We start from the raw sequence: 25,564 nt of genomic DNA, 5'->3' as shown, positions 1-25,564 counted from the left end.
ATGAGGACTAACTTTTCCAGGACCACAAATGAAACCTGCAGCAGTTGCAGGAAGGAAAAGAACTTTGAAATGTCACAGGATCATAGGATTTCTGAAGTACAACATTATTCTTCCTTTTCTAATTTCTGTTAAACAAGTCTCTAAGTTGTATCAGGCAGGAAAAATGTTTTATAAACTCTATATACAACATTAAAATATAGATATTCCACAGCTGTCAATGTTGCCACAATAATTTTCTTGATGAATGTTATTTTATGTGTGATGATTGAGGTGAATGATATTAAAGAAAAAAATTTTGAAAGGTGGGCATTTTTCAGATTCTATTAAAACTTAGTTTTTCTTTTTTCCCTGAAGAGCTTTACTTTTACTGACTTGAACGGACAAATGGTTTCTGTGGGAAAAGTACTGCAAAGGATTGGTACTGTCACTGCCAAGTTCTACAAAATGTTTGGTAGCAAAAGTTCATAGGTTTTATCTTCTTGTTGGTGAGGGGTTTATAAGCTTTTTTCCCCCACCAGATAAATTTGGAAAATTCTCTTCAGTTAAACTCTGTGGAGGGATAGAATGTAAGAAAATAGGTGCGGAAGGCAGTCTCACCCCTGAGGAGTTGCAGCTGTACTCATCACCAATTAGGAACAGGCCTGCCCTTAACAGGCCACAGCTGTGTCCAATAAGAAGGTGAGTGCTACAAAAGGGTGGGTTAGCTGGGTGAGGGGAGAGTCTGAGTTGTTGGATGTGAAGTGGAAGGGGTCAGTGCTGTGAGGAGCTGCCCATGACAAATCACTGAGAAGGTGTGGAGCTTTTGCAATAAGATGACAACAAAACTCTCACAGGAGTTACAAGAGCCATGGAAAGAGATTCAATTAGGTTGGAACAAACCATTAAGACTGGAAGTGCAACACTACCAAGGCCACTCCCTAGCCCTGTCCCAAGCGCCACATCCACGCTTCTTTTAAATCCCTCTGGGAGCACTGACTCCACCCCTGACCCCCGGGAAGTCTGTTCCAGGGTCTGACCAACCTCTCTTTGAAGAAATGCTTCCAAATAACCTAAACTTCCACTGGCAGAGCCTGAATCTGTTACTTGTGAGAAGATCCCATCAGGAAAATCTCCTTCCTACAAAGTGGCTGTAAAGAAAAGAAAGGTGACTGGAACAGCACTCTCTGTAAAAAATGGCTGGAAGGAATTCTACAGTAAAGGAAAGAATAAAATAAGGGAGCCATAACAGGCTGAAATGGGAATGAGCTGGTAGGTGAGGAAAAAACAAAAACCTGTTTGTGAGGAAGTCAAAGATGGAAAGCAAATGGAGAAATGTTCAAAGGAGAGAGCAATCCAAATAGCAGCCCTTGTGAAGGAAGGCCTGAGAAACAGAAATCAATGCTACAGTTGCTGTCTGTGCAATTGATGAGTGGAGACAGATCATGGAATGAATTGGTATTTCTGCAGGGTTTTTTGTAGTGCTGTATTTAGTTATCAGTTGTCCTTAGTTACCCTGAGTCCTGAAAGACTGACAGAAGAACATCAGTCCTTTGGGGCTCCCATATGTTGGGTCTGCTTCACCAATTTAACAACTGTTTGGCAAATGAGGAAACAATCTTGTTTTCAGCAGAACAAAGGAGTCATTAATTCATATTGCCAGTGGAAAAAGAAATCATATTGATAAAGCTAGGTACATTTGCTTGATTTGATTTGAATTATATATTTATGAACTTTTCTGTTTTGTAGCTACTTTTAATTAAGTTAGTAAAACAAAAATGTTATTATGTCAGTATCAATAATATTGTCTCTGCCTATCAAAACAAAATGACAATTGCTAAAGCACACCTTGTTGCATAAAATGTTAAGACTAATCTGATCATATTTACATTATGTTGAAATTCTATTAATCATACAAAAGCTTGAAATCTTTTAACAATTACCCTACCCGGCAACATAATTTAGCTAGGGCTACATTTTCTTGCTTCTATTACACGTTAAGTTTACTCCTTCACTGATTTTCTAAGAGCTTTTTACTGCAACATTTGACTTCTGGTTATTGAGGATAAACTTTCCCTGAATTATTTTTCTTTTTTTTTTTCTGGATGTCATCTAGGCACTTGCAATGTATAGACCTGGATTGTGGAGACACAATGCAAATAGAATTCTTTCTGTCTTTTAACATAACTTCAGAGTTCAGGAACATGGGAAATATTTTTCATTTAATGGAGCTACACTGCTTGTGTCATGTCTCATTTTGCTTGCTGGAGTAGAACACTACTGAAAGTAGCACAAAGTATTTAAAATGTCACTTATTTGTAAGCTGACTGGTTATTTTAAAAGAAACAGAAGTGGTATCTATTGGTACCTTTGATTAAACATTCCGGAAGGTGTTGGGGATAAGTCTTGCAAAAACATTACCAAGTTCAGTGTTTTTCCATTTGTGGGAAGGAAACTTTAGCACAAAAAAATAGAGGAAAAATTAATTTTGTATTACAGGATAATGTGCATGGGCAGGGAATGAAAATTAAAGATTCATCTTAACTGTAATCATTTTAGAGTCAAGAAAGTTTAATTGCCTCTAAAAAGGATCATATTACCAATTCATTGGTATTGAGTTTTTTGGCCTGGAGTTTGTGAAGTGCCTAAAATTCTTTGAAGCAATATTTAGAAAAATAGATAAAATCAGGACATCAATCTTTGAAGAGACTTGTGCATCATACTCTTGATTCCATTGAAAAACCAGCTATTAAAACAAAAATACATTTCTTCAAGCACACTGTGTTGCAAAGACTTTGGCATAAAATAGAAAACTTTGTATTTTGTTCCTTACCAGTAGAGGCATAAAGGCAATTTTGAAGATTGTCTTTCAACATTGTATTTTGCAACAGTATTTTTTAGCAACTGTAGCTTTTGGATCAACAGTCTGGTATAAGTTTCTGATTTTATAAATGAACATGAAAAATTGTTTGTGCAACTTGAATATTTGAAAACTCATTCCACCTCTTTAAAGTTAAAAAGAACCCGGTCAGCTCAAAATGCCAGGACATCTGATTTCTGGTGATGCTATATTAAATCAGATAAATGTGTCTAGTTTTTAGTTAATTATGGAAAATAAACAAGAAAATCAATCAGGGAAATCATTGAAACAAGGAATTCATTTCCAGCAGCTTTAGACAGGCGCCTCATATCTTTAAAGCAATGGAGACCTATTTACTGCCTCACACCAGGAATGTGGATCTACCTTTTTTCCCATTAAACTGAGAACATTCCAGGGCTCTCCTGACAGCTGAGAGAGAAGGGAGAGAGTCCTGCTGAAGGTGATTCAGAATTTATGTGCTGCAGTGCTCTCTAGAGGTCCTTTTTTCATCCACTGGCTATAGAGGGAGTCCGGAGGAAGATGATTGAAATGCCTCAGTTTGGGGCTTCCAATCATATGGGAAGAGAGGAAAAAACCACAAGGGAAAGAAATTGTGGTACAACTATTATATAAACAAATATATATATAGTTTTTTAATATATATATAGTTACTTTCTCAAATGCTCTGTAAGGTTGTGTTTATTTTTTCCTCTTAAAAACATTGGGAAAAAAAAAAGGCACCAAAATTAAAGCATTGTTTCAGCAGAACACTTTAGGTGAAACAGTAGACTATTCCATTTTTCTCAAAAATTAGATAGGTTTTTCTCTATATCCCATTCTTCCTAATTCTTCAGCATTCTGAAGACAGTAATTTAATTATTTCAAGTGTTATTCAGGTGTTATTGAACACTAAATTTTTTCTCGTTTTTTTTCCTTGCAACTGTGGGCTGTGAATGCAGGAAAGTTACAATTTTTGCCACAAGTACATCACACCCTGTTAACTCCCTATTTTTGTGCTCTTTCCTTGTGCTCATAACCTGCAGTGTCTTCCTAGCTTGTTAGTGGTTTATGGCCAAGAAAAGATGAGTTTTTTATGTGCTTTTGGACATGCACTTGCATTCTGAGTGAACTTTCTAAAGGTCAAATGCTGATTCGGGTCTGTGCTCAGGAATTGGTGTCACAGGCTGGAGAAGCTTGGCAGGTGAACATGTGCTGTGGAAATTAGGGCAGGCTTGTCAAGCAGTACACTTGAAATGAAAGATTAATAAGCCTGTCTTTAGTCAATGAGAGCACCTGGCCCAAGAAATCCCCTTCTGTTAGTGTCAAAACCTGACTGTTGATTGTTTGTACTCAGGTTTTGCTATGGCCATAATGATTCTGTGCTAAACTAAGGCGTGTATGGCAGCGAAGGAACTTTAGGTAGCCTGCAGATTATCAGCCCATGATAATATATACAATGTTAGTTTTACATGAGTCTTCATTTGTGATGACTGCATTAAATTCCATTTATTCCATCTGCCTCATCTAATTTCTGCACTTGTTGTATTCATCTGAAACCTTTGAAGCATGGAAAGAATGAGATTTCTTACAGAAGCTGTAAGATGCCTGTAAGTGTTACTCATATCTCTGGATTTGCACAATTTACTACCTTGGAAAATTCCCCAGCTGAGTGTAAAACAGTCCAGCCTACTGTGGCTCAACAGCCACACTGGAGTTTCAATGGATCTTCTCATGTTTGTGCAGTTTGGTTTCTAAATCCAGGTCTGCTGACACATCACAAAAATGTTTTTTTTTTTACTACTGCAAGTTATTTTTGCCTTTTCCTTTTGTCTCCAAATCTGGGGCTGTGCAGCTACTTGGCATCACACTGAGCCAGGGAAGGGAGGAACTGCTGTTTAACAGCTGCCCCAGGCCCCTCAGATTTCACTCAAACTGCTACTTCATAGAGCAGGAAAGGCAGAGGGCTTTGTGTACATGGCCTTTTTATTCTTTCATGCGAAATCTTTCATCTGGCTGGAAAACAAAAAAGCTTTCTCAGCAAAACAGATCCTCCTCCATTTCATTGTCCAGAATGAGCTGCTTTTCCAGTTTAAAACAGTCACCTGCACTGCTTTGTATTTTAGCTTCTCCTTTGCGTTTATGGGGCAATTTTTATTATTTTAAAAATGTTTATAACTTAGAAGGAAACACCTCAGGTTTTTAACATCCAGCCAATCCTATTGACAGCAGAATTTAGCACCATGACAGGAAAATCCATTTTGCATCACCCTTTATTATTGGGAAATGCTTTCTTACTCCTGATGCATGACAATGAAAAATTGTCTTTTAAGGGCATTGTTTGACTTGTGAGTTAATGTAAGTCTTTTTCTAAAAATCCCCAGGTCCTGCTTTGTTTAAACAGTATAATCTATTTAACATCATTGCTCTTAAGAGGTTCCCTTTTGATACATGAACTCAGATACTTAGCATTTGCTTTTGCTTGTCCCAGCTTCTCTATGTAATTATATCATGTGATAAAAGGCTCCATGAAAAAAGAAAATGCCCCCTGGATAAGGGCCATCATCACTTTCCTCCTCACTTATTCTGCTTCATTTTCAAAAGGAAGCAGAGCTGCTAGAAATTTCTTTCACCAATGGCATGGTTTTCCAGTCCTGCTTCCTACTTGGAAAGGCAGTTCTTAATATTTGGAGCGTTCACAGCAAGATTAAATAGAAGTCATGAATAAAGATAAGTGAAACTCCCAACTCTTCATGATTCCTGGTTTTACTTACTCATCATTTATTTAGCATGGAGTCTGTACTTGATGGAAATGTTTTAATGGATGAAGTTTGAGCTCAGAAGCTTTAGGTAACATCAATTCCATCCTTTTCCCACAAAGAAGCAAAGTAAAACAGCAATCAGTCTGCAGTATAAATTTCCTTACCTTTTATTATACAAAGCACTTGCTTTGAGAACTTCATGAGGAAAATAACACAACTTCACTAGAACTGCTGTGTAGATGTGGAAAATCTGAGTGGAGGGGAAATGTTTGCCTTTAGGTAAATCTGCACATTGCTGGTGAGTCTTTGGTTAAGCCACAACTAAAAAACCAGTCTTTGTTGGGAGAACTGTTTCTTACACATGTATCTGCACACTCACAGACATGTAGGTCTGCTCCTGGGAATCCTTCCGTGAGATCCAAGCAAACATGAATTACTTGCATAGAAAGGAACAAAGTGTACCAGAAGCCCATTGAACTGGCATATAGTAGGCAGACAAGAGTAACTGTGGAAATTTGTTACAGGGAAAAATAGCTTGTGATCGGTTGGAGTTTAGTTGGCTTTTTATAATTCTTTCTGTGAGGAGACTTCCCTTTTCTCTATTTATGTAATATACATGGGATATTATTTTCTGGATGGAAAACTTCTGGAGCATAAAAGCCAAGGCAATCCTCTCTTGTAGACTTTAAAGAAGGGTTGGACCTCAAGGGAACAGAGACACATTGGATGATTAGTATATGTAGGAAAATTGCTTTTTCATCTTGAACCTTAATGCGGAAGCCTCCATCTTTTTTTGGTCAGTTAAACTTGGGCTGAATTGTAGTATTTACACACAGTATTGACCTTAAAATGACTCTCCAGGAGACTAAGGAGTATGCCCACTTAAGCATGTCTAAACAGCAGATAAATGACAAGCATCCTTTTTTTACTCCAGAGACTGTCATAATTTTTGTGTAAGAAGAGGCAATTTGTGCATTTCCTCGCTGCGTTAATGTGCTCTTTCAAAAGGCAAGTTATGGGGTAAGGAGCAGGTGAGACAAAGGTGACTTATAAGGTAAAGACCTGGGTAATAGACAGAGAAGATGAAAGTAAAAGATAGCCCCTGCAATGTCTTTCATCTTTTCTAGATCAAGGGGATTTGCCAGATTAGCATGAAAAGAAGCCTGTACCTTGTACATTGTGTAGCAGCAAATGTGTCAGTACCTTCAGAAGGGTTATTGCAACACAGTTCTACAGTGCAGGCATGCTTTAAATATTGGTGTATATGTGCTAATTCTTAAGACTTGTTTCTCTTTAGGTATCTAATTTTTTTTTATCCATACAGGCAAAGTAAATTTTTGCTGATTAGGAAATTTCAGCAACGAAAGGGGTTTTTTTACATTCCTAGATCCATGGTTAACCCTTTCTATCAATTTCCCTGATCTGTGAATACATCCAGTTCCATACTGTCAGCTTGTTGATAAAAGCTTTCCCCCCAAAATCATTACCTCGGTGTCAGGTAGTGGAAAATATCACATCTTCCTGGAACAGCCTACACAAGGGAAGTACTTGCTAAGGTAGGAGGACTTTGTGAGACTCAGGAATTCCAGGCAGCCGTGACCCATTCAGAGTCATCTGAAAATAAAATTTTAGTTTTAAATTTATTATTTAAATTATTTTTATTATAAATCTTTTTATTATTTAAAGAAAAAAAACCCTAAACCCACAGGTCCGGAAGGTATCAGGTAGCATTATTTTCTCTCAAACTGAGAACTGTGCTTTGATGTAAGATCTTCACGTATCTGCCTAAGAGTGAGGCCCTGCAGTCAGTATTCCTCCTCAAATTTCGCTATCTGATTGAAACACTTGCTGGAATCCCAGCTTAAATCTTACAGCTTGACAGATGCACAGAGAGCTCTCTAACCTGTGCCATTCATCTGCCAAGGCAGCCTTACAGCTCAGAACTGTGACTCCATGAAACACAAACCCCTTTTTCAATATCCCAGCCAGCTTTGTATCTTTTTGTTTCATTACATTCATGTTTCTTATTCTCTTTCTCCCTTGCCTTCTTTCAGACCTTTACTATTGCAGGTTCTCTTCAAAGTCACTTCTGTGCTCTCTCTTTGACAGAGTCTCATGACAGGAGAGGCTTTTTCCCACTTTATGACAGTTTAATAATACAAACTGTGGAGCCAGAAGAGCTTGACTGTGTTTTCTGAAATATTCACTGGCACCCAATATGTTCAATATTTAAAATCTCATATCACAGTTAAAACATTCCAAACAATCTGTGGTAGAGACAGAAAGTGTATAATAACCATCGTGTTTAAAATGCTTTTTATGAGATATTATAAAATTGCCTTTCCGACTTGAAGTGAATAATTCATTGGGCAATAAAAGTCAAAAGCAATTTACTATTTACTACATGAAATAAAAGCCACAGGATTAAAATAGCTGTTAGTTTTCAGAAGACCCTATATCTGAATGCTCAATTCCTTTGAGCAGTATTAATGTAAGTACTGAAGAAAACAGAGGATGATTTGGTGCCTGTTCTCAGTGGACACATGAGCTACACCTACACTGCACATCTGAAATCCTGATCAGCCTTGGAGCATTCCTGCTGGCTGTGTTTGCTGGAGAGCACTGGCAGGGTTTAGACAGTTTAGCTACAGAGGATCAGCCCAAGCAGGAGATAGAGGAGCACTCGTGCACGGTGCCAGTTCAGTGTTGCATTGCCATTTACTGAGACACAATTAAAGACAAGGCTCTGTGAAAGAGAGACCAAGTGCTGCAAACTGCAGTTTGTCTTGTCTGCACAGTGAGCTGTGAGAAACAAGCAGGACATTTACTTGCCTCACTTCATTTTCACTTTTCCAGTCATAATAAAACAAATGTATATGGGTTCCTGGTTTTCATGCAGGAGAAATAGTCTTAATGTCATACACCTACACTGTGCTTGTAGAAAACAAGAGTAAGTTGTTAATAATGTAAATATTATCATTGGCTTCATCTTTCATGCTTTTCAAGGAAAATATTGGCTTCACCAACTTCTGCAAAGTTCTGTCCAGCACAAATTATTCTTGGTTATTTCCCAGGGACTATTGTAATACTGTTAATATATTGAATAATTGGCACTACTTTAATTTAAACAGAGTCTATTAGATAGCATTCAACGGTAAAAAGTAAGGTAAATATTATGCAGTGCAAAGAAGCAGAATGAGATCTTCCCAGGCTGATGAATCTTGTCTGTGTGAGATACTTTACTGGATTTTCACTTTTTCTGGAAGCAAATCCATTGTAATCAAACCAACCTTACCTGTAACACTGAGAGAACAAGAGCTGCTTCCTTTGATCACTGGGATGCACAGTGAACTATGGAGGTGTTGGCAGAATCCCTGGGCCACTCTGCTTTCTGAACCAAAGACTACCATGAGAAAATGCATGAGGTTTGTTGTTTGTTTGCTTTAAGTTTACATGATGTTGAGATATTGAAACTCTATTATTAATGAATGTAGAGGCACTCTCTGGGAGAGGGAGTAAAATGCTGTTAAAACAAAAACCTGCTGCAGGAAATGCACATCTGTTTTGGCAAAAAAGTGAGACCTGGACAGGCAGTTATCCTGAAAAGTCTCCCTCTCAGCCCTGAGGAAAGTGTGGTTTTGTTTGTAAACACATGCTCAGAAGTTTCTCCATATGGACTGAGGAGTAAGTCTCACAAAACCATATGTAGCCATTATACTCCTTAGGGAGGGGCTGGAAAAGACAGCAGATGAGACCATGTCCTCATTTGCTGCTCTCCCACAGCAAGGACTCCAGTGTGAACAGGTTCACCCTGAAACCAAGCATGTAATTGCAAATAGGCCACCAGGGGGAAAGGGCCTAAGAAATAATGGCCATTGTCCTCTACCTCTACAGCTGAGAGTGTATCCAGAACCCACAAATTCACCTATCAAATGGCATTTAATCTTCCAGGCAAAATCAGTGACCCAGACAGAAATCAACAGAGCACTGTGCATGCACCAGCCCAAGGTACAGCAGTTAAGGCTGCAATAAATTTTGCACTTAAGGAGAAACTGAATCTGCTGCTTCTCATTAACGATTCTGACCTGATGCTGGAGCCTGGCGTTTGTGGGGGCCTTTTGTCCCCTTCCTTTATAATATGTACAAGTGCAGTGGGAGGCAGAGCTTTTTGCAGCACTGAGTGCCATTATCACCAGTGCTTTGCAGTTCTGAAGTGCTCAGAGCTGTAGCACCAATTCACCAGGAATGCACAGCAGCAGCACCAGGGCAGGGCTACACAAAAACCCGGGAGTGCCTGAAACATGCCCTTGATCTCGCTCAGCAGGAGGTGCTGCTGGATCTGTCCAGGAAAAGGACTTTGAGGGCCCCACCTGCCACTCTCTTCTCCCTGGTATGTGTGGAACAGTGCTGGGAGCTTTGCTGCAGCAGGAGATGGCTCCACCGACTGGGCATTGCCTGTGCAGAGAGGAGGTTTAGGGTTGGAATGGACAGGCTGCTGTGTGCCTGACTCCCACCCTTCCAAACTGGGGGTTCTGCTCAGGCAGCCCTTCCCACTGGACATAAATTCATCTCTAAGAGCTACCCTTTAAAAATGCTGTCCTGGTTACTTGATGTTTACTTGGTTAGTAATACTGCTCCTCGATGTAGTCTGTAGTGAGAAATGGAGCAATTCTGATGTAGGCAATGCTTTTAAAAACATATTGTTCTGTTTATTCCCAGAAGCAATGCAAATTTCATTACACAAAGTCAATTTACCTAAACAAGCTCAAAGGACAGGACCTTGCAGGTGAATTCTCTCTCTTTGTGTTTCAGAATTCAAGGGAAGAGAATGATGTTTCATAGACTAGAAACCCATGCAAATAATTTTCTCCATTGTTGATTCTTGGCTAAGAAATCCTGAAAGGAATGCTCTGACTCACGGTGTTTAATCAGCTTTTGGGTCTGTGCAGCTCACAAGCAACAAAAAGCTGCAGGAAGAGAGAACTTGAAAGAGAAAAAGGAAAATGCATTCCCTAATATTTTTGAAGCTACTCAAGTGAAAATCCATCACATGGGCTCACATGCCAGCTGACCAGTTTTATACAGGCAGAGCACTTGGTGTTGGACATTCATTAATGATTTTGTGACAAATCTGCTGTATTTTCATCTGCAGGTATAAATACATCACTGAAGATTTCAAAAAAAGCATAGAGTGCACGAGGATCTAAAATTTAAGTTGGATTTATTTTTTCAGCAAGCCTTTGTGCATTTCATTTTCAATGAGCTCCCATTTGAAATGCCATCTCCAGAAGGCAGCACCTTTAGAAGCTGTCACTGCCAGCATCTGATCTTATAGCAGAGAGCTCACTTTTTATGTTAATCTCACATTCTCCAAACACATTATATGTACTGAATCCCTCAGGAAGGCCTCACTGCTTCTAAACTCAGCATATGGTGAGCAGTCAGTTTATAGCGGGCTAAGCTTGGAATAGTTTTAACACAGAAAGGAATGGGATGTGAGGGCTCCCTGTCATTGTGCTGCCATTATTGACAATTCATTACTCATCATTTTTAGCAAGTGACACTGATGCTGCCTCACCAAGTGAGCAAAGGTCTGTCTCAGAAGTGTTGGGAGGGATTTCATGGAGAATCAGCTCACGGGGTACAGCAGGAGGCTCTGGAGCCTGTGCTCTTCCAGCACTCCTAAGCATATCTGAACAGCAAGTGTTTGCAGACTAAAGCAGGACACACAGATTGAAATTGCTCTGAATTGTACATAAAGTCAAAAACCACTTGAATACACCAAATGAAATAAGTTATTTAAAACTAATGCTGAACCTTTTTGTGTGGGCGGGAAGGGAATAAGAGAGGGGAGTCACACCAGGGGAGCTGCCTGCTGTGCTGTGTACAGAGTATTCAATATCCAAGACAGATTTTACCACAGTGCTTTGACTTGTTTGGTGTCTGAGCACAGGAAGAAGCTGGAGCAGATGCTCAGTTCCATGAGCAGCACAATCACTGTAACTTACTCACCCAAAGGCAGCTGGCTGGTTTCCCCATTTGAGGCAGAAATTCATCTTGGTGTCATGCAAAAAGTATTTATTTTGCACTGCTTATCATTTTGTTTATCTGACTAGATATAAGTGTGGGATGTTTGCTGTCATGTGTTTTTGAGAAGATTCATTAATAAAAGTGAATTTTAATTGGTAATTCCAAGGCAGTGGGAACTTGGCTGCTGAATACAACAGACAGGTTGGAAACACTTGGTATCAGAGAATGTCTTGGCTGTCACAGAACATCTCTATCCTTGCTCCTCTCTTTGTGCCTGTTTTCTCTGCAGTAACTCAGCTTTCTCAAAAGCAGAACCTCTGTTTGAGTCTGGGAAAATTTCCTGTAGGGCCCACAAACAAAGAAGCTGGACAGTTTCCAGAGAAGGAGCCAGGAAGCAAAGCTGGTGGAAAGCAGCATGGAAGGCAGTGTGTCTGTCCCTACCACCCTCAGCACAGGAGGGTGCTTTGCAGCAGCCCTCAGCTCCCAGGAGACAGAGGGGCTCATTCCAAAGGCAGGAAGGACAAGGCCACACACTGAGTTTGTGCGCCTTGACCTCCCACCTAGGTACTACTGGCCTCTCATTTTGTTTTTAATTTTAACTTTGCTGAAAAACCTGTATTCTTTGGTTGCTATCGTCCTCAGGATAAGAATAGCAGAAACTGAATATAAGAAACCATATTTCCCAAGTTCTATTGTGCAATCACATAATGCTATGCAGACCTAGCTCTGCTTTCCCACATGAGGCCCTTGTTGCACACTTTTCACCCTGTGGCTGTGAGAAAGCTCCTTGATTTTAAACAGCCTGAACAGCTCACACACATCTGTGGGACAGAAGGGCATAAAACTGAAGTGTGTTTGAGAAGAAAATCTGAGTAGGACAAAACATTTTCTTTATCAGTAATTGCTTTTTGTAGCTTTGTTAGAAAATTCTTGGCCCTGTTAATTGCATAAAAAAGTATGTTTTATTGCTAGAAAGATCTCTTTTATCATGGAAAACAATCGAGCTCAGGCGGAAAAAAAGGAATATTATATTAATGGGAAAAGTAGAATGATTTTGTTAGTCTTCATGTACTTTGAAAGAATTTGAATTCAGCTACTGATACTCCATCTGATTTTCTGCAGTGCTGTACAATCTGGTAAGTAAGTGCTCAATTTATCTGTTTCTGTATGTGTGCTGAATAATCCATGGCCATGTTTATAAAAATTACATGGCATAAAAGTAACTGAGTAAACTTCTTACTGACATTTGGATAAAATCATTTAACCTGAAAGTGATGTGGTAATTGCTTCTTATCATAGCAAGTGTCTAGTTTTTCTAGACTCCACTGAAAATCTGATCAGTGAATAAATATAAATGTAACTATAAATATAACATAGTTGTTTACTGGTGTTTCTCTGTTGAAATTCTGTATTCTGGAGACTTTTTAAACTATGACAATTTGACCTTTATCTTATAGGCAAAGAGGGTGGGTTTTGATATCTCTTGGCTCAGTTTAACTGAATCCTAACAAAAATGTAGACACATCTTCATGACCTGCAGACCTCATGGTGCTTCATAAAGAAATCGAAAGAATTTAAAGCCAAATAAATAGGCTTAATTTATATTCTTCCCCCTAAACAGATCAGAGCAGAAGAGTGATATAATGTGGGATTCTCAGTTCATAGTTGTAAACAGGGTATTTTTATATTTTCATGGTTTAAATGATTCAAGAAAATGGGGTAGATGGGAATTGTCAGCCTTGAAGTAGTAGCCACACTGGGATTTAGCTGTACTGCACTGGACTGTTCAGTCTGCCAAGATAGAAGTGTTGGGAACCCAATGCACTTAAAGGATATCTGATATGACCTGTAAGCAGCCTGTTATCTCTGGGCTTAATATTCCAGACAGCATGAAAAGCAGAGAAGTGAAGCTCTGGATTAGAACTATTTTATAAGTAGTAGCATACACTAAAAGCACTTGCACCAGTTGGTGGTGTAGTGCTTGTGGTACTTGTAGTAGCAAAAGTAGTCACCACTTTGGAACATTGGAGACAAGCATTTAAAATCCAAGTTAGGAACCCTTTTAAGGCTGGATTTATAATGTCTGAAATTATGTATGACAGATCCATCCTTTAACATGCTGTAGAATTCCCTGTTGGCAGCAAACCAGCTCTGTGAGGGACATCACACACCAAGGCAATCCTAGCAAGGAGACATGGGCAGGTAAAGTGACATAGCAAAGTCAGGGATAGTGTCTAAAATGTCAAATTCAGGATCATTTAATGGATCATTCACAAAACCCCCGCCAAATCTTTCAGAAATGATGGGTTTGATCCACAGGTGCCTGAACATTGCAACTCCTCTCTTGATCACAGACACAGAGGACTTAAAGAATCCTTCACTGAGTTGAATTACAGCTCACATCAAATACTAAAGGCAAAGTTTTCAAGCAGACTTTGCTTTCTGCAAGGGTCCATATATAATAACAGGAATTGCCATGTTGCTAGGTTTCTATTCTCTCTTCCATGCAATTGTCAGTCAAGTGATTGCTTCATGTAAAAGATTATAATCATTGTAATCAAATATAATTTAAAACTTATGCTAGGTGGGCTGATGTTGCATCAGAACCACTCTCAAAGCTACAATTAAATCTTCTGTCAGTGTTTTTCTTATAAAGTCTGGTGTTCATTGTGTTTTTCATTTATTCATGAATGTTTATCCAAACTTCAGATGCACTTGTGCATAAATATAATTAAAACATGTTTATTTTATATGGAAGCTAATTAGTAATGTAATGAGTTGAAGGTCAGAGCAATCACGGGCATTTTTACTTAGTTTGTACTCATAACTGTAAATATCTTTGCACATGCACAATTTCCTTGTAGCTTTGGCATGCTGGCTTTAAAAAATGCCATTATTCCCTGTTTTCAATTTGCACCTTCCCTTCAGGTGTTTATGAATATTGACACAATCCCCATTTGGTGCAATCAATAGCTGGAACTACACAAATACATTTTTTTAATGTTAAGGAGGATGGAACATTTGAAGTCATGCCTAATACTCCTTTCTGTATATTAATGGATTGATTGGACAAGAATAAATGGTCTGAGGGGCACTGACAGAGTTATTCCCCATCGGTTTTAGTCCAGTTCATGCACCTTTGATAATTACCTGGACTATGACTGTACCAGGCTATGAGCAACCTGACCTAGCCAGCTCTGCTCTGACTAGGTGACCTCCAGAGAGCTCACCTGAATTTTTCTGGTATTTTATGGTGCTACTCTATCACACTTTATATCATCACAAAACCCCTTGTGCAAGAAGGAAAGTTGCTGATCATTACCATGCAGCTCTCGTACTGTGAATTTCTCAGTGCCCATATGGCCTCCCACGTTAGCAGCAGCAAAAGGACAGATGTTTTTGTTATCACAGCTGGAAGCTGAGTTGCTCAATGAACAACAGAAAGCAAATCATTAGACAACAATCCTTAATGTATAATACAAATCAAGCAGGAAATAAGTAAAAATTGTTTGGAATCTCAGTACCATGTGATGCTTTTCGTGCAGTCTAGAAGAGTAAATGCTACAGAAACACCCCTTTCAGGTGTGCAAGCAGTGCAGGAATCAGAGGCCCTGCTGCCTGAGGTTTGGCCCTATGCAGCCTTGAAGAGAGGCATGTTGTTCTTAGGCAGGATCTGCCAAGGGGAGAGGAAAACAGATTTGCTTTTGAGAGTTAACTCAGTTCTGGTAAACCATGCATTCCATCTGCCAGCAGGAATATAGTGTTCCGTGATACCACAAAAATGTGTAAAAAGCAAAGTATGCTCTTAAAATTGCACAAAGCTGATGCTTGCAATGTGAGATTCCCTCATCTGTGTGTGATGGTGGAGCCATTGGGCTCTGTGGTACCTGCTCCAAAGCCAGAGGGCATGGACAGAGCTCTGTGAGTGACCTGCGCACTGTGCAGAGCTCCCAGGAATTCCCACACCCAGGAATTCCCACACCCAGGAATCCTGCTGCTCCTGTTTCCATGCACACACTTTACTGAGTGGTCTAAGTTTGGTCTGGGGCTCCACTTGGGAACTGCAGTCACGATTTTTGTTTGCTGGTAATGAAATCCACTTTCCTGCTTCTCTTTCACAGCCCCTCATGATCTGAACCTTGAGCATGGCACAAACCTTTCACTCCTGACAGGACCCCCCTCGTGCCCAGGGAACAAACTGCTGGAGGACCTCATGCCCACCCTGAGACTGGGGTGCTCCAGGTGATACTGCAGGAAACAACTCCCACCTTTCCTACTTTGGAAACTGCACTCATGGCTTATTCTAGTGAACACAACTGCTGTGTTGCCCTAAGCAACTTTATTAATAGGGGTGTGATATTAATAGTTAGGCAGGTAAAATTAATGCTGAATGGAAAGGCCTGAGGCTTGGTGTTTTCTTACAAAAAAAGTGATTTGTGCCAGACGTGGTGTCTTTGAAAAAATCTGTAATCCCAGTGATTAAGAAAGACTGACTTGAGAAACTGGGAACTTGACCACAGAGAGATTTGGGTAAGGTTTCTAAAACCAAGTGATTCAGCACTTCTGCTTCACTGCTTTCTGAGTATCTAAATGTCTTTTGCAAATGGAACTTAACTACATTGGAACATTAATTTCTGAGAGGCATCGTGGGAATGACAAAATAAGGAGCTAAGCCTGGATCTCCTGCAAGTCTATCAGTTCTCTACCTGCCCAATGTTAGCTGGTGAAGGAGAACCAAAAGATGAAAGGAAGTAGCATTTATGGATAGAACTGCAATGAGGAGAAATATTAGAATTCAGTAAATCACAGATAAAGTGAAAATTAGATCACATTTTAAGAAAATACTTTCTATTTTACCATCCAAAAGTTCCAGTAGTGATCAAAATAAAGAAATTAAAGTTTACACTGTTCCTTGCTTTGTATGAACTCTTTAATTGATTGCAGGGCTCTAGAAATGAAGAATTGGTTTGTTCACTGTAACATTTTCAATGAATCATATTTAAGGAGACACCCTGGTATTATACTTGAAAGTCATATAGCAGGGAAACATAATGACCTCTCTTGTAATCCTGTAGTTTTCAATGGAGTGTCCTCATACAGCAGTAATTTGATATTTTGCAGTTTTAAAATGTAATTGAAAGCACTTTTATTGTATGTGTTCTCATTACAGAGCCACCCAGCCTTCATTTGATAAAGCTGTTCAAGAACAGACTGAAAATGAATGATCAGTCAGAAGGGAAAAAACTCCTGACGAGACAGGGAAAATAGAAAGCCTGGAAAAATTTTAATCACTGTAAATGTTGAGATAATGGCATTGCTCTTCAAGGTTTGTGATTTTTTTCTGTGCCAGCATTCAGAACCCTCTGTATTACATTAAATGCTTCACTGCAGTCTTGCAAGGTTTCTAAGATGTAAACTGGCAATTCACTGAAGCCACAGAAGCAGAAGCACTGCCTCATTTTCCCTGCATGCTACCAGACTTCTCCTTTTCCTTACCTGTTTGTTTTCACTGCCATTTTATTTGATATTGCAGCTTCCATGTGAGCTCTGAGCAGCTTTGGGAAGTACTTACAAACAACAAGCAGAAGTGAATCTGGTTTTCTTTGCAGCTCTTACTTCTAATTTTCCTATGTGCTGTTCAGCTTTCCTGATTCAGCAAAGCACCTGGCACTTGTTTTATGCCTCAAATTCAAATGAATGAAGTGGAAGTTAGGTATTCAGTAATTATGGATGATGTGCATTTGAAATTGGAAAAATTAATGTCATAAGAACCAGCTAGGTTTGACAACTGGTGATGGGCTGTGATCTGTTTATGTAACTCAAATGGAATGGAATGATGCCAATAACTCAAAATAGAAAACTTTTAAACTGCAAATTTTTTTACCTACATAAAAAACTGATGTAGATAAGAACCACAAAAGGGATCGAAAATAAACAGATCATGAGACTCATCCTGCTTCATTTTTTTTCCTAAACTGTTTGTAGGCTGAGAGGTTTTTCTCCATGCTAAAGCAAGCGATGGGAAATTTGAATTCTTGTGCTGCTAATCTCTAAATGGTAAAGGTCCCTCAGTTTTGTTAATTTATTTCAGCAGCTCCCACAAGCATGTTTTATACTGATTGATTCAGAGACAATAGACAGAAAAGGTATAAACCCATACAGCTTATAATAGAAAAGTAACTTTGACTGCTTTTTAAGGACAACCCTTCTCTCACTTAGCAGTAAACTACATTTAGATTTTGTCAGTAATTGGCAAAAGAACAAGTAAACAAAATCTACACATTTTTCACTTAAGTTTCATGTCTCATCTGTTCTACAATACCTCTATCTGTCTTTTTTGATGTGGTGATAATGAACAGTTTTAGGGTGCTGGGAAGCAGAAGGAAAAAAGCCCAAACTATTTGTCAGAGAAAATCTTCTGCTTATTTGAGCAACAGAAATGTAGCAATGCCTCAATCTTAATTTCAAGGTCAGTTCAGTTCCTAAAATATATAGCTTCCTCTCAGGGACTTCTCATTTTTTCCTTGTTCCCTGAAATTATTGCAGTTACCCAGTGCCATTTTAGCCCCCTGTGCTCTAAATATTTCTGCTTTCTACTCCCTTTTCATTTGGTCCATGAATATTTTTTCCTTCACCTCTTTCATCAGTGTCATGCTCAGGCTGGAACTCTAAATAGGTCTTCAGAAGTGCCTTATCAGTAAACTGGAAATCCCTTCCAATTTCATTAATGGACACAAGTGTCAAATATTAATTTTCCTATCATATTTCTTTCTGATGTTTCAAATACTAAAAAATACAATGCAATTAATCTAGTTCTTTCAGTTTTCAAAAAAAAATTGTAATAAATAATTCCTGCTGAATTCCTTTGAAAATTAATTTTTTAAAAATTATTCATGTTAGGGGGAGGGAGAGATAAAGCAGTGAGATAACCTACAGAGAATACAGCACTGGAGGATGCACCTGCACGAGCTTCATACAATGATCCTAAATACTTTCTATTACCTTTCAGGATATGTGAATTAATTTAGACCAGCAATTAAGACAATAGATCAGAATTCCCTATTCAGATACTGGCTGTAAGATTATTATGGAGGGCTTCTACTGGCTCATTTAAGTGTTTGCTGAGAGCTGACATTTGCCAAAACAGCCAGATTCTAGGATTTACTTACATGCCAGCGTTCCTGGAGATCCCACTGCAGATCCAAATGGAGTTGAAATCTGTATCCCATTGTGTCACATGTCACAATTCTCTGTAAAGCAAATAATGAAGGATTCACAAGAAGCTTTGATATAATGGAATAGAAAAATAGCAGTATGAATCTTGAAATCCTCTGTTTGGGAAACAAGGGAACATGTCACAATTCCAAGAAGCAATATCTGGTATCTTCTCCAATTTCTGATTCATCTCCTTTGGTTTTAGTAGTAAATATTTTTGCTTATAAAGGAATGCATTTGAATATAAGAAAGCATGGGGAAACAAGGAAAAGGTAAAGCAGGAGAGGGCAAAGAAGCCTTTGATACTTGCAGAGAAAGGAAAAAAAAGGGAAAATTTAACACAAGTAGATTTAAACTTTCAAAAAACCCTGGGTTTTACAAAGTATTTTACTAATTCTCTCAGCATTAGCTTTCTAGCAAATACCATGGACCTGAACTATCAGATGAGAAGAAACAGGCTGAGCAGTCTTCTACTGCTCCTCACACAGCTTTGGCACAACTGGTCGGCATGGGGAGGAAATGGCCACTGGAACAATGTCTGGAGAAACAGCAAGGAAAAATGATGGGCATTAGAGAAGGTTTAGGGGATTTCTGCTATTTAAGAATCTTAATAATTACTTTGTTATTAGAAACTGATGCATGATTCTTAGTTTGTTTCCACAGTGTAAAGTGATTTGCTGCAATAAAGCATTTCAATCTGCAGCACTGATTTATGAAATCCAGTTTGGCCATCCTGACTTTCTTCCCAAATATACATGAAAAAAATATTTATACAGAGATATCTTAATTTTTCAAGTGTACTCACTCTGATTTTCCCCTCTGAGATATTTAAAAACATATCTTCTCCTTTTTCCAAAAGATAGCAGTGAATGCAGAAAGGTACGGATAACGTTTTGCAAGGCTTTATCTGAATTCAGAGACTACTGCTGAGTATTTAGGAGAAATCATTAATAAGAAGGTTTATTCCAGTCCAGGGTATTTTCTATTTAGAAAAAGTGATTCCCAGGACATGAGGTGAGAGCTGTCCTGTAGCAGCATTGGCAGTGTACTTGCAGCAGTGTTTTATGGATAGATGTTCTTGCAGCTTTTACTTTCTCTCCCTATGCAGTGTTTGCTCCCTCACCTGCTGCAAGGGAGAGAAAATGGAGTAAAAAATGGCATAAATATACCCAGAGTTATACCAGGGTACTCCCTGAAGGGAGTTAAGTTCCACTTTTTCCACAGGGAGAAGTCTAAGTACATGATATGATGTCCTCTGCCCTATGCAGGTCCATGATGCTCAATAAATAAGGGGAATTTCCTCAGTCAGAGACATAAAATCAGAGTGTTGCACCTATGCAAGGAGCAAATGATGTTTTGAAAAATGGGGCTCTTATACTGTATTATGTATAACACTTCTCCCCATCGCCGTTCATCCATCCAGATAAAATGGAACCTCTTTCCTCTTCAAATGTCAAATATGTAATAGATATTTGGAAATGGAAAGGATACCTTAGGGTACATGCTAATGTACTTCCTTCAATTAGGTTTTATGATTATGACCTTTATTCCAACAATAATTTAATGTTTTAATTAAATTTGCAACCATTTTCATTGCTGCAAGATGTCCTTCATCTCCCTCTACTGTAATTTAATGGAGTGGTTTTCAATCACAATCAGCAATATCTAACAAGAAATTTTAATACCTCTTTTCAGGGATCTAAAATGGATCTTTCATGTTTTAAAACAAACTTCATACCAGTGCTATGGGAAGGAATAATTCCCACCTCTACTGTAAGCAAATAATACACATTTTCCATTTTGGCAACCAGATGTGGAATATTAAATGTTAGTTACAAAAAGAAAATGAAAAGACTTAACCTCCTTTAAGTAAGAATGAGGAAAGTTGAAAAAATTAAAAATTAAACTAATAATAGCACCTTGGTAAAGAATATCCATTGGCAATTAAAATGTCTCGACTTATGACATGTTTCTTACTAAACATCAAAATCTGGATGCAGGTTACTGGGTTCAGTCTTCATATATCTTTAACATCTCTTATTTTCAAGAATTCATTTGCTCAGAAAATATCCATTACATTTGAAATAATAATCATATTTGAACACCTTTTGACAATATTGTGATCTGCCCAGCCACAGACATTCAAAGGAGTGACTTACACAATGCAAAAGATGTCTGGAAATAGGTTACAGCAGAATATTACTTGTGCACTTACCAAAAATGCCAAAAATGTTGAAAATAGCATTTATTCTTTTGAAAACATCAGTCTAGCATTTATTCTTGGCAGCAATTTCTGCCCAAATCCAGTCTTCTTGTTTCTGTACAGATGATTTCTTTTCAACCAGGGTTATGTTGCCTACAATAACAGCAACAAGGATGTTCGGGAAAGGGGAAAAAACACCAGAAAAAAAAATGTACAGAATATTTAATTTGCAAGAAGAAAATAAACTACTGCTTTGCATTCTTTATATAACAGCAGCAACTCTGCACACATTTGCACAGAAGGGGGAAGCACAGCAGCAGAAACAGGAAAACAGTTAATATTAACTCATCACCTTAGAAAAATAAAAAAATAGACAGTATTTTCCTCTTTCTTGCACATAGATTTAAAATTTCCTGGAAGGACATCCTAGACTTGCACCTCTTCTTTGGGTATTTTAACACAAATCAGGGAAATCTGAACTAGTTTCTAACTAGAAAAATGTATCACCTTGGAAATAAAAGGTAGCTGAAAGGGGAAAGCAGAACACCTAGATCTGAGGAAATTTTGACAGTGTCTGCTAACATGGATTACATGGATTTTAAATTCCAGTCACAATGCCAGACCTGAAGCCAAACCTGACAGCAGCTGCTTTCAGTTCCTGTCTCTATATCGGGCACAAGAAGAGATCTATCTAGTCTGGGGCTGTAGATGTGTGGAGGCTTGATGGTGGTCAAAACCACCTGAAAGTAGCTAAAGTAAAGAACTGTAGCATTTTGCAGAAGTAGGATGAAAGAGGAAGGTTTTCTGAAGCAGGGCAGGGAACAGAAATGCCAAATGGAAATGAGAAGTTTCCACGGGAGGGAAGGTGTAAAGCAGGAAAGCAATGGTACATGTGGTGACAGGAGAAAATCTGGGCTGCAGTGAAAAGGAACAGAACAGAGTCAGAATCTCTGTTCTGAAAAAGTCTGAGGAGATGCCAAGAAATATAACCTGGATTTTGAGAAAGCAGAATGAGCCCTGTAATGCTGTGAGCCCTATATAATGTCAGGTAATTTTTCCCCTGCATTCTTCTAAACCTTCTGTAGAAGGAAGGAACCTTCTACCATGGATCTCTCATGTCTTTCTTTCTTGGAAGGTGGTGAGTAAATTTTATCAGTTGCATCAATGCAGCCTGAGTTTGCACAACAGTGATGTGGGATGTGAACCTCTGGTGGGATTTGATAAAAATTGCCCTGGCTGGGTAATGAGAAAGAGGGCTGGAAATGACTGAGTTTAGTTTTATCCTGACCAAAAGCACTCAGGAATTTACTGAAGCAGTCATTACTTGTGGAACGTTCTCTATTCACTGTGTGGTCACTGCTTTCAGTGCAATTGTTATTTCCAGCCATTACCTGGGAATGAATGAAGAGGATTAATTGCTGTTGTCCTTTAAAAGTTTCAACTGTGCTCAAAATTCTTTCGTGACTCTTGGCAGACAGGGAATGTTTGGCTTTTCAATGGGTTTGAGATGCATCCATATCTGTTAGCAAATGATCATCACCCCTACTGCTTCTTGATTTTAAAATGCATACAGCTCTCAGCCTGAGACTCCTTTGGTTAAGAACAGGAGTGATTTACCAAGTGTCTACGGCTTGGACTGCTCATCTTGCCCAATGACATGAGATACACGTGCTGCTTTTGACAGAACAGCGTGACATTTTTCTGAACAAACTCAACCGCTGCTTTGCCTGGCCATGTGCATATTTGGATTATTTTTGTGCCAACAATGGAAAATATTTTTTCCTTAATGACAGGTTTTATTTTTTATTTCTGCTGCCTCTAGTTATGAAATTCTCCAGAGAACCATTTACATGAGACAAAACTGATTCTCAGAAAATATATCAGAAATACCAAAGTAAGGAGAATGCATAATCTAGTGTATGAAAAAGATAAAATACCTTATCTACTTTGTGTCATATTCTGGCAATCAAATTATTGCACTTGCAGTATCCATCTCTGTCAGTAAGATGGGTCACTGGCTTCTGCATTAAAAGCTCAGTTTAGCAAAATCATCACTATTTCTCAAAAAAAAAAGTTATGATCTCATTGAAGTCATGTAGGACAAATGAAATCACTATTTTTTCAGGGAATTATTTGTCTCTCCCTCTTGGTGTGGTGTTGCCCCTTTTGAAGAAATGTATCTTAAATACAGTTTATTTTCTTTCTCTTTAAACTTGCTGTTAAGGCATATGCTTGCATCCCAGACACTCTTCATTAAACATTCCTGTGCTGATGCACAAGCATCATTACTCCCAGAAGAGTGGAGAAGTTTTAACTACCTCAAACATCACAGCAATTAAGGAGATCCAGAAAAGCTTTTCATTTTGAACATCAAGTCTCATTATTCATATGCAATCAGCAAACCAGGTCATTGTTGCATTTATCCAACCAAGTTCTTGTCAAAGGGTGGAAGGAAACTTGGAAAGGCTGAACTTGGGGCTCAGGAATCTGCTCCCAGCCTGCCTTCTGCTCCAAGTCAAGCTTGAACACCAGACAGTCACTGGTTACCCTTCAAAAGGAAGGTCAAGCTAATTAGTGGAGAGGATCTATAGAACATTTTATAACAACCAAATTAATACGAAATGAGTTCACAATGATTCATATTATTACTGAACAATTAAAAATGACAGGGCCATTATTTTAAGTCTTGGTCCAGTTTACAGCTACCTATCCCACACCATGAGATGTGCTGCTGAGCTAAAAATACATTTCATCATTGGGAGCAAGGAATCTTGGGAGGAGTGGTATTTAAACCATCAGATATTTATGTGCAGCAAAAAGTGAAGCTCAATAAGTTTTCTGCCCTTTGTAGTTTTCTGCCCTTTCTAACAGATAAATTTGAAAATCCTAACCCCAGTCTCTTCTGTATAAGTCTCTTACAACTGAAATTTATTTATTGATTTTTGTTGTTTCTCACCAAACTGGGAATAGTAAAAATTTCATGGTTTGCATTTAAAGTCTGAATACATTGGACTTCATCTCCTAGCCACTGAATCTGGTTTGATAACCAGAGATAATTAGTAGCTTACATATTTAAAACAGATTTAGTGAAATCAGCAATGTAAAAAACATTCAATAGAAATTTATCTACTTTTCAGACAATTTTTTTGTTTTATTGGGTCTGCTTGTTCATTTGTTTGTTTGTTCCATAAGGGATAATAGATTTTGTAAGAAATTGAGACCCATATCATATATTTCTCTTCAATGCAACATAACTCAGTAAATCTAAGTTATATTCTATCCATTGCTGGTTCAGACTTTGACAATTTTTTGCAGCTCTGAATAATAATTTTAAATACAATTCTGGTGTCTCTTTCTAAAGAACACCTTTATTCTTTCAGGCAGGTGGAAGGTTAGTGCAGCCTGCCTGAACAGCAGATGGCCAGCAGCAAAGCTTTTCCCTGCTGACGTGATTATAAAGGGAGCACACTGCTATGAAAGTGAGTTTGCTACTGCTCATAATCATAATCTACTGATTGATTTATAAAGCTCCACCTGAACATTTGCAGAATTTTACATCAAAGACATTTTTTCTTTCATATAAAAATACAGGAATTATTCTGAAAAAAAGCATGATCCTGCAACACAGACCTTCCAAAGCATCCAAAGTCAAATCTCAAATGTTCCTGGTTTCCATCAGTAAAAATTTTCATTTTTCAGTAATACCTATCATGAAGCTGCCATTAGTTTTACCTGTTCTGATACTGATTTTCATGGCATTTTAAATAAAACTGAAACATTGTCCTCTAATTTTGCTTCTCTCAAGTAGTAGGACTAAAAACCATATGATTGTACATGTAAAAAAATTATGTTCAACTCTCAGTCACCCATTGTCCTTTCTCAGGTTGCTGTTATGTGACGTGGTATTTTGTTACCATGGAATATCTCACACTGGAAGGGACACAGAAGGATCAAGTCCAGTTCTGTGCTCCTCACAGGAGCACCTAAAGTTAAGCAGCATGACTGGAGCATTGTCTGGATGCCCCCTGAATTCTGACAGGCTTGATGCCTATTATATTATAGAATATATATTTTAATGTAATTTGCATCAATGTATACTACAGGCTGATCTCTAAGTCTGACCTAATTGTCAAATATGGTATTAAGAATCTTCTGACTTATTATAAGAAACATTTTGCAGATGTTTCCCACAAAAATTTAAAGGCAATGTTAGAGATTCCAATAAAGCTTATTCATAGCAGCTATGTCTCATATTTAATTTCATATTCTTCTAAAGCACCAAGTGCCCTGGCCTATTCTGTTTTCTTAGGAGTCTGTGGAACACTATATTATTTATAAAATGCAATTAATTTTCGTTCAATCTATCCATTCATGGTGGCTTAAAAGAAAAAGCTATAATCCACCTTACTGCTTTTGTTGCATGCTCACTATTTACATTTTTGTGTAAAATCTCATTATTCAGACTGCTGATTGAATAACTTTGAAGTGTTTTGTGTCTCATTAGCAATGCTGCTCATTATG

General features: G+C 38.3%; 1 long non-coding RNA gene across 3 annotated transcripts; it reads left to right on the top strand.

The window, feature by feature from the left end:
• Positions 1–12,146: 12,146 nt before the first annotated feature.
• On the top strand, positions 12,147–25,283 carry LOC136556334 (uncharacterized). Of its 3 annotated transcripts, XR_010783651.1 has the most exons (5): positions 12,147–12,761; positions 15,747–15,867; positions 16,796–16,951; positions 24,424–24,522; positions 24,927–25,283. It is a non-coding gene; the product is annotated as an uncharacterized lncRNA (long non-coding RNA). The 3 variants fall into 3 exon arrangements; XR_010783650.1 differs by having other exon boundaries at positions 24,424–25,283; XR_010783649.1 differs by lacking the exons at positions 24,424–24,522; positions 24,927–25,283 and having other exon boundaries at positions 16,796–18,485.
• Positions 25,284–25,564: the final 281 nt, after the last annotated feature.

Source organism: Molothrus aeneus, chromosome 4 (assembly GCF_037042795.1).
Source record: "Molothrus aeneus isolate 106 chromosome 4, BPBGC_Maene_1.0, whole genome shotgun sequence".
NCBI classification, from domain to species: domain Eukaryota; kingdom Metazoa; phylum Chordata; class Aves; order Passeriformes; family Icteridae; genus Molothrus; species Molothrus aeneus.
The sequence above is the reverse complement of the archived record's forward strand: the minus strand, read 5'-3'. Positions and strand labels throughout refer to the sequence as shown.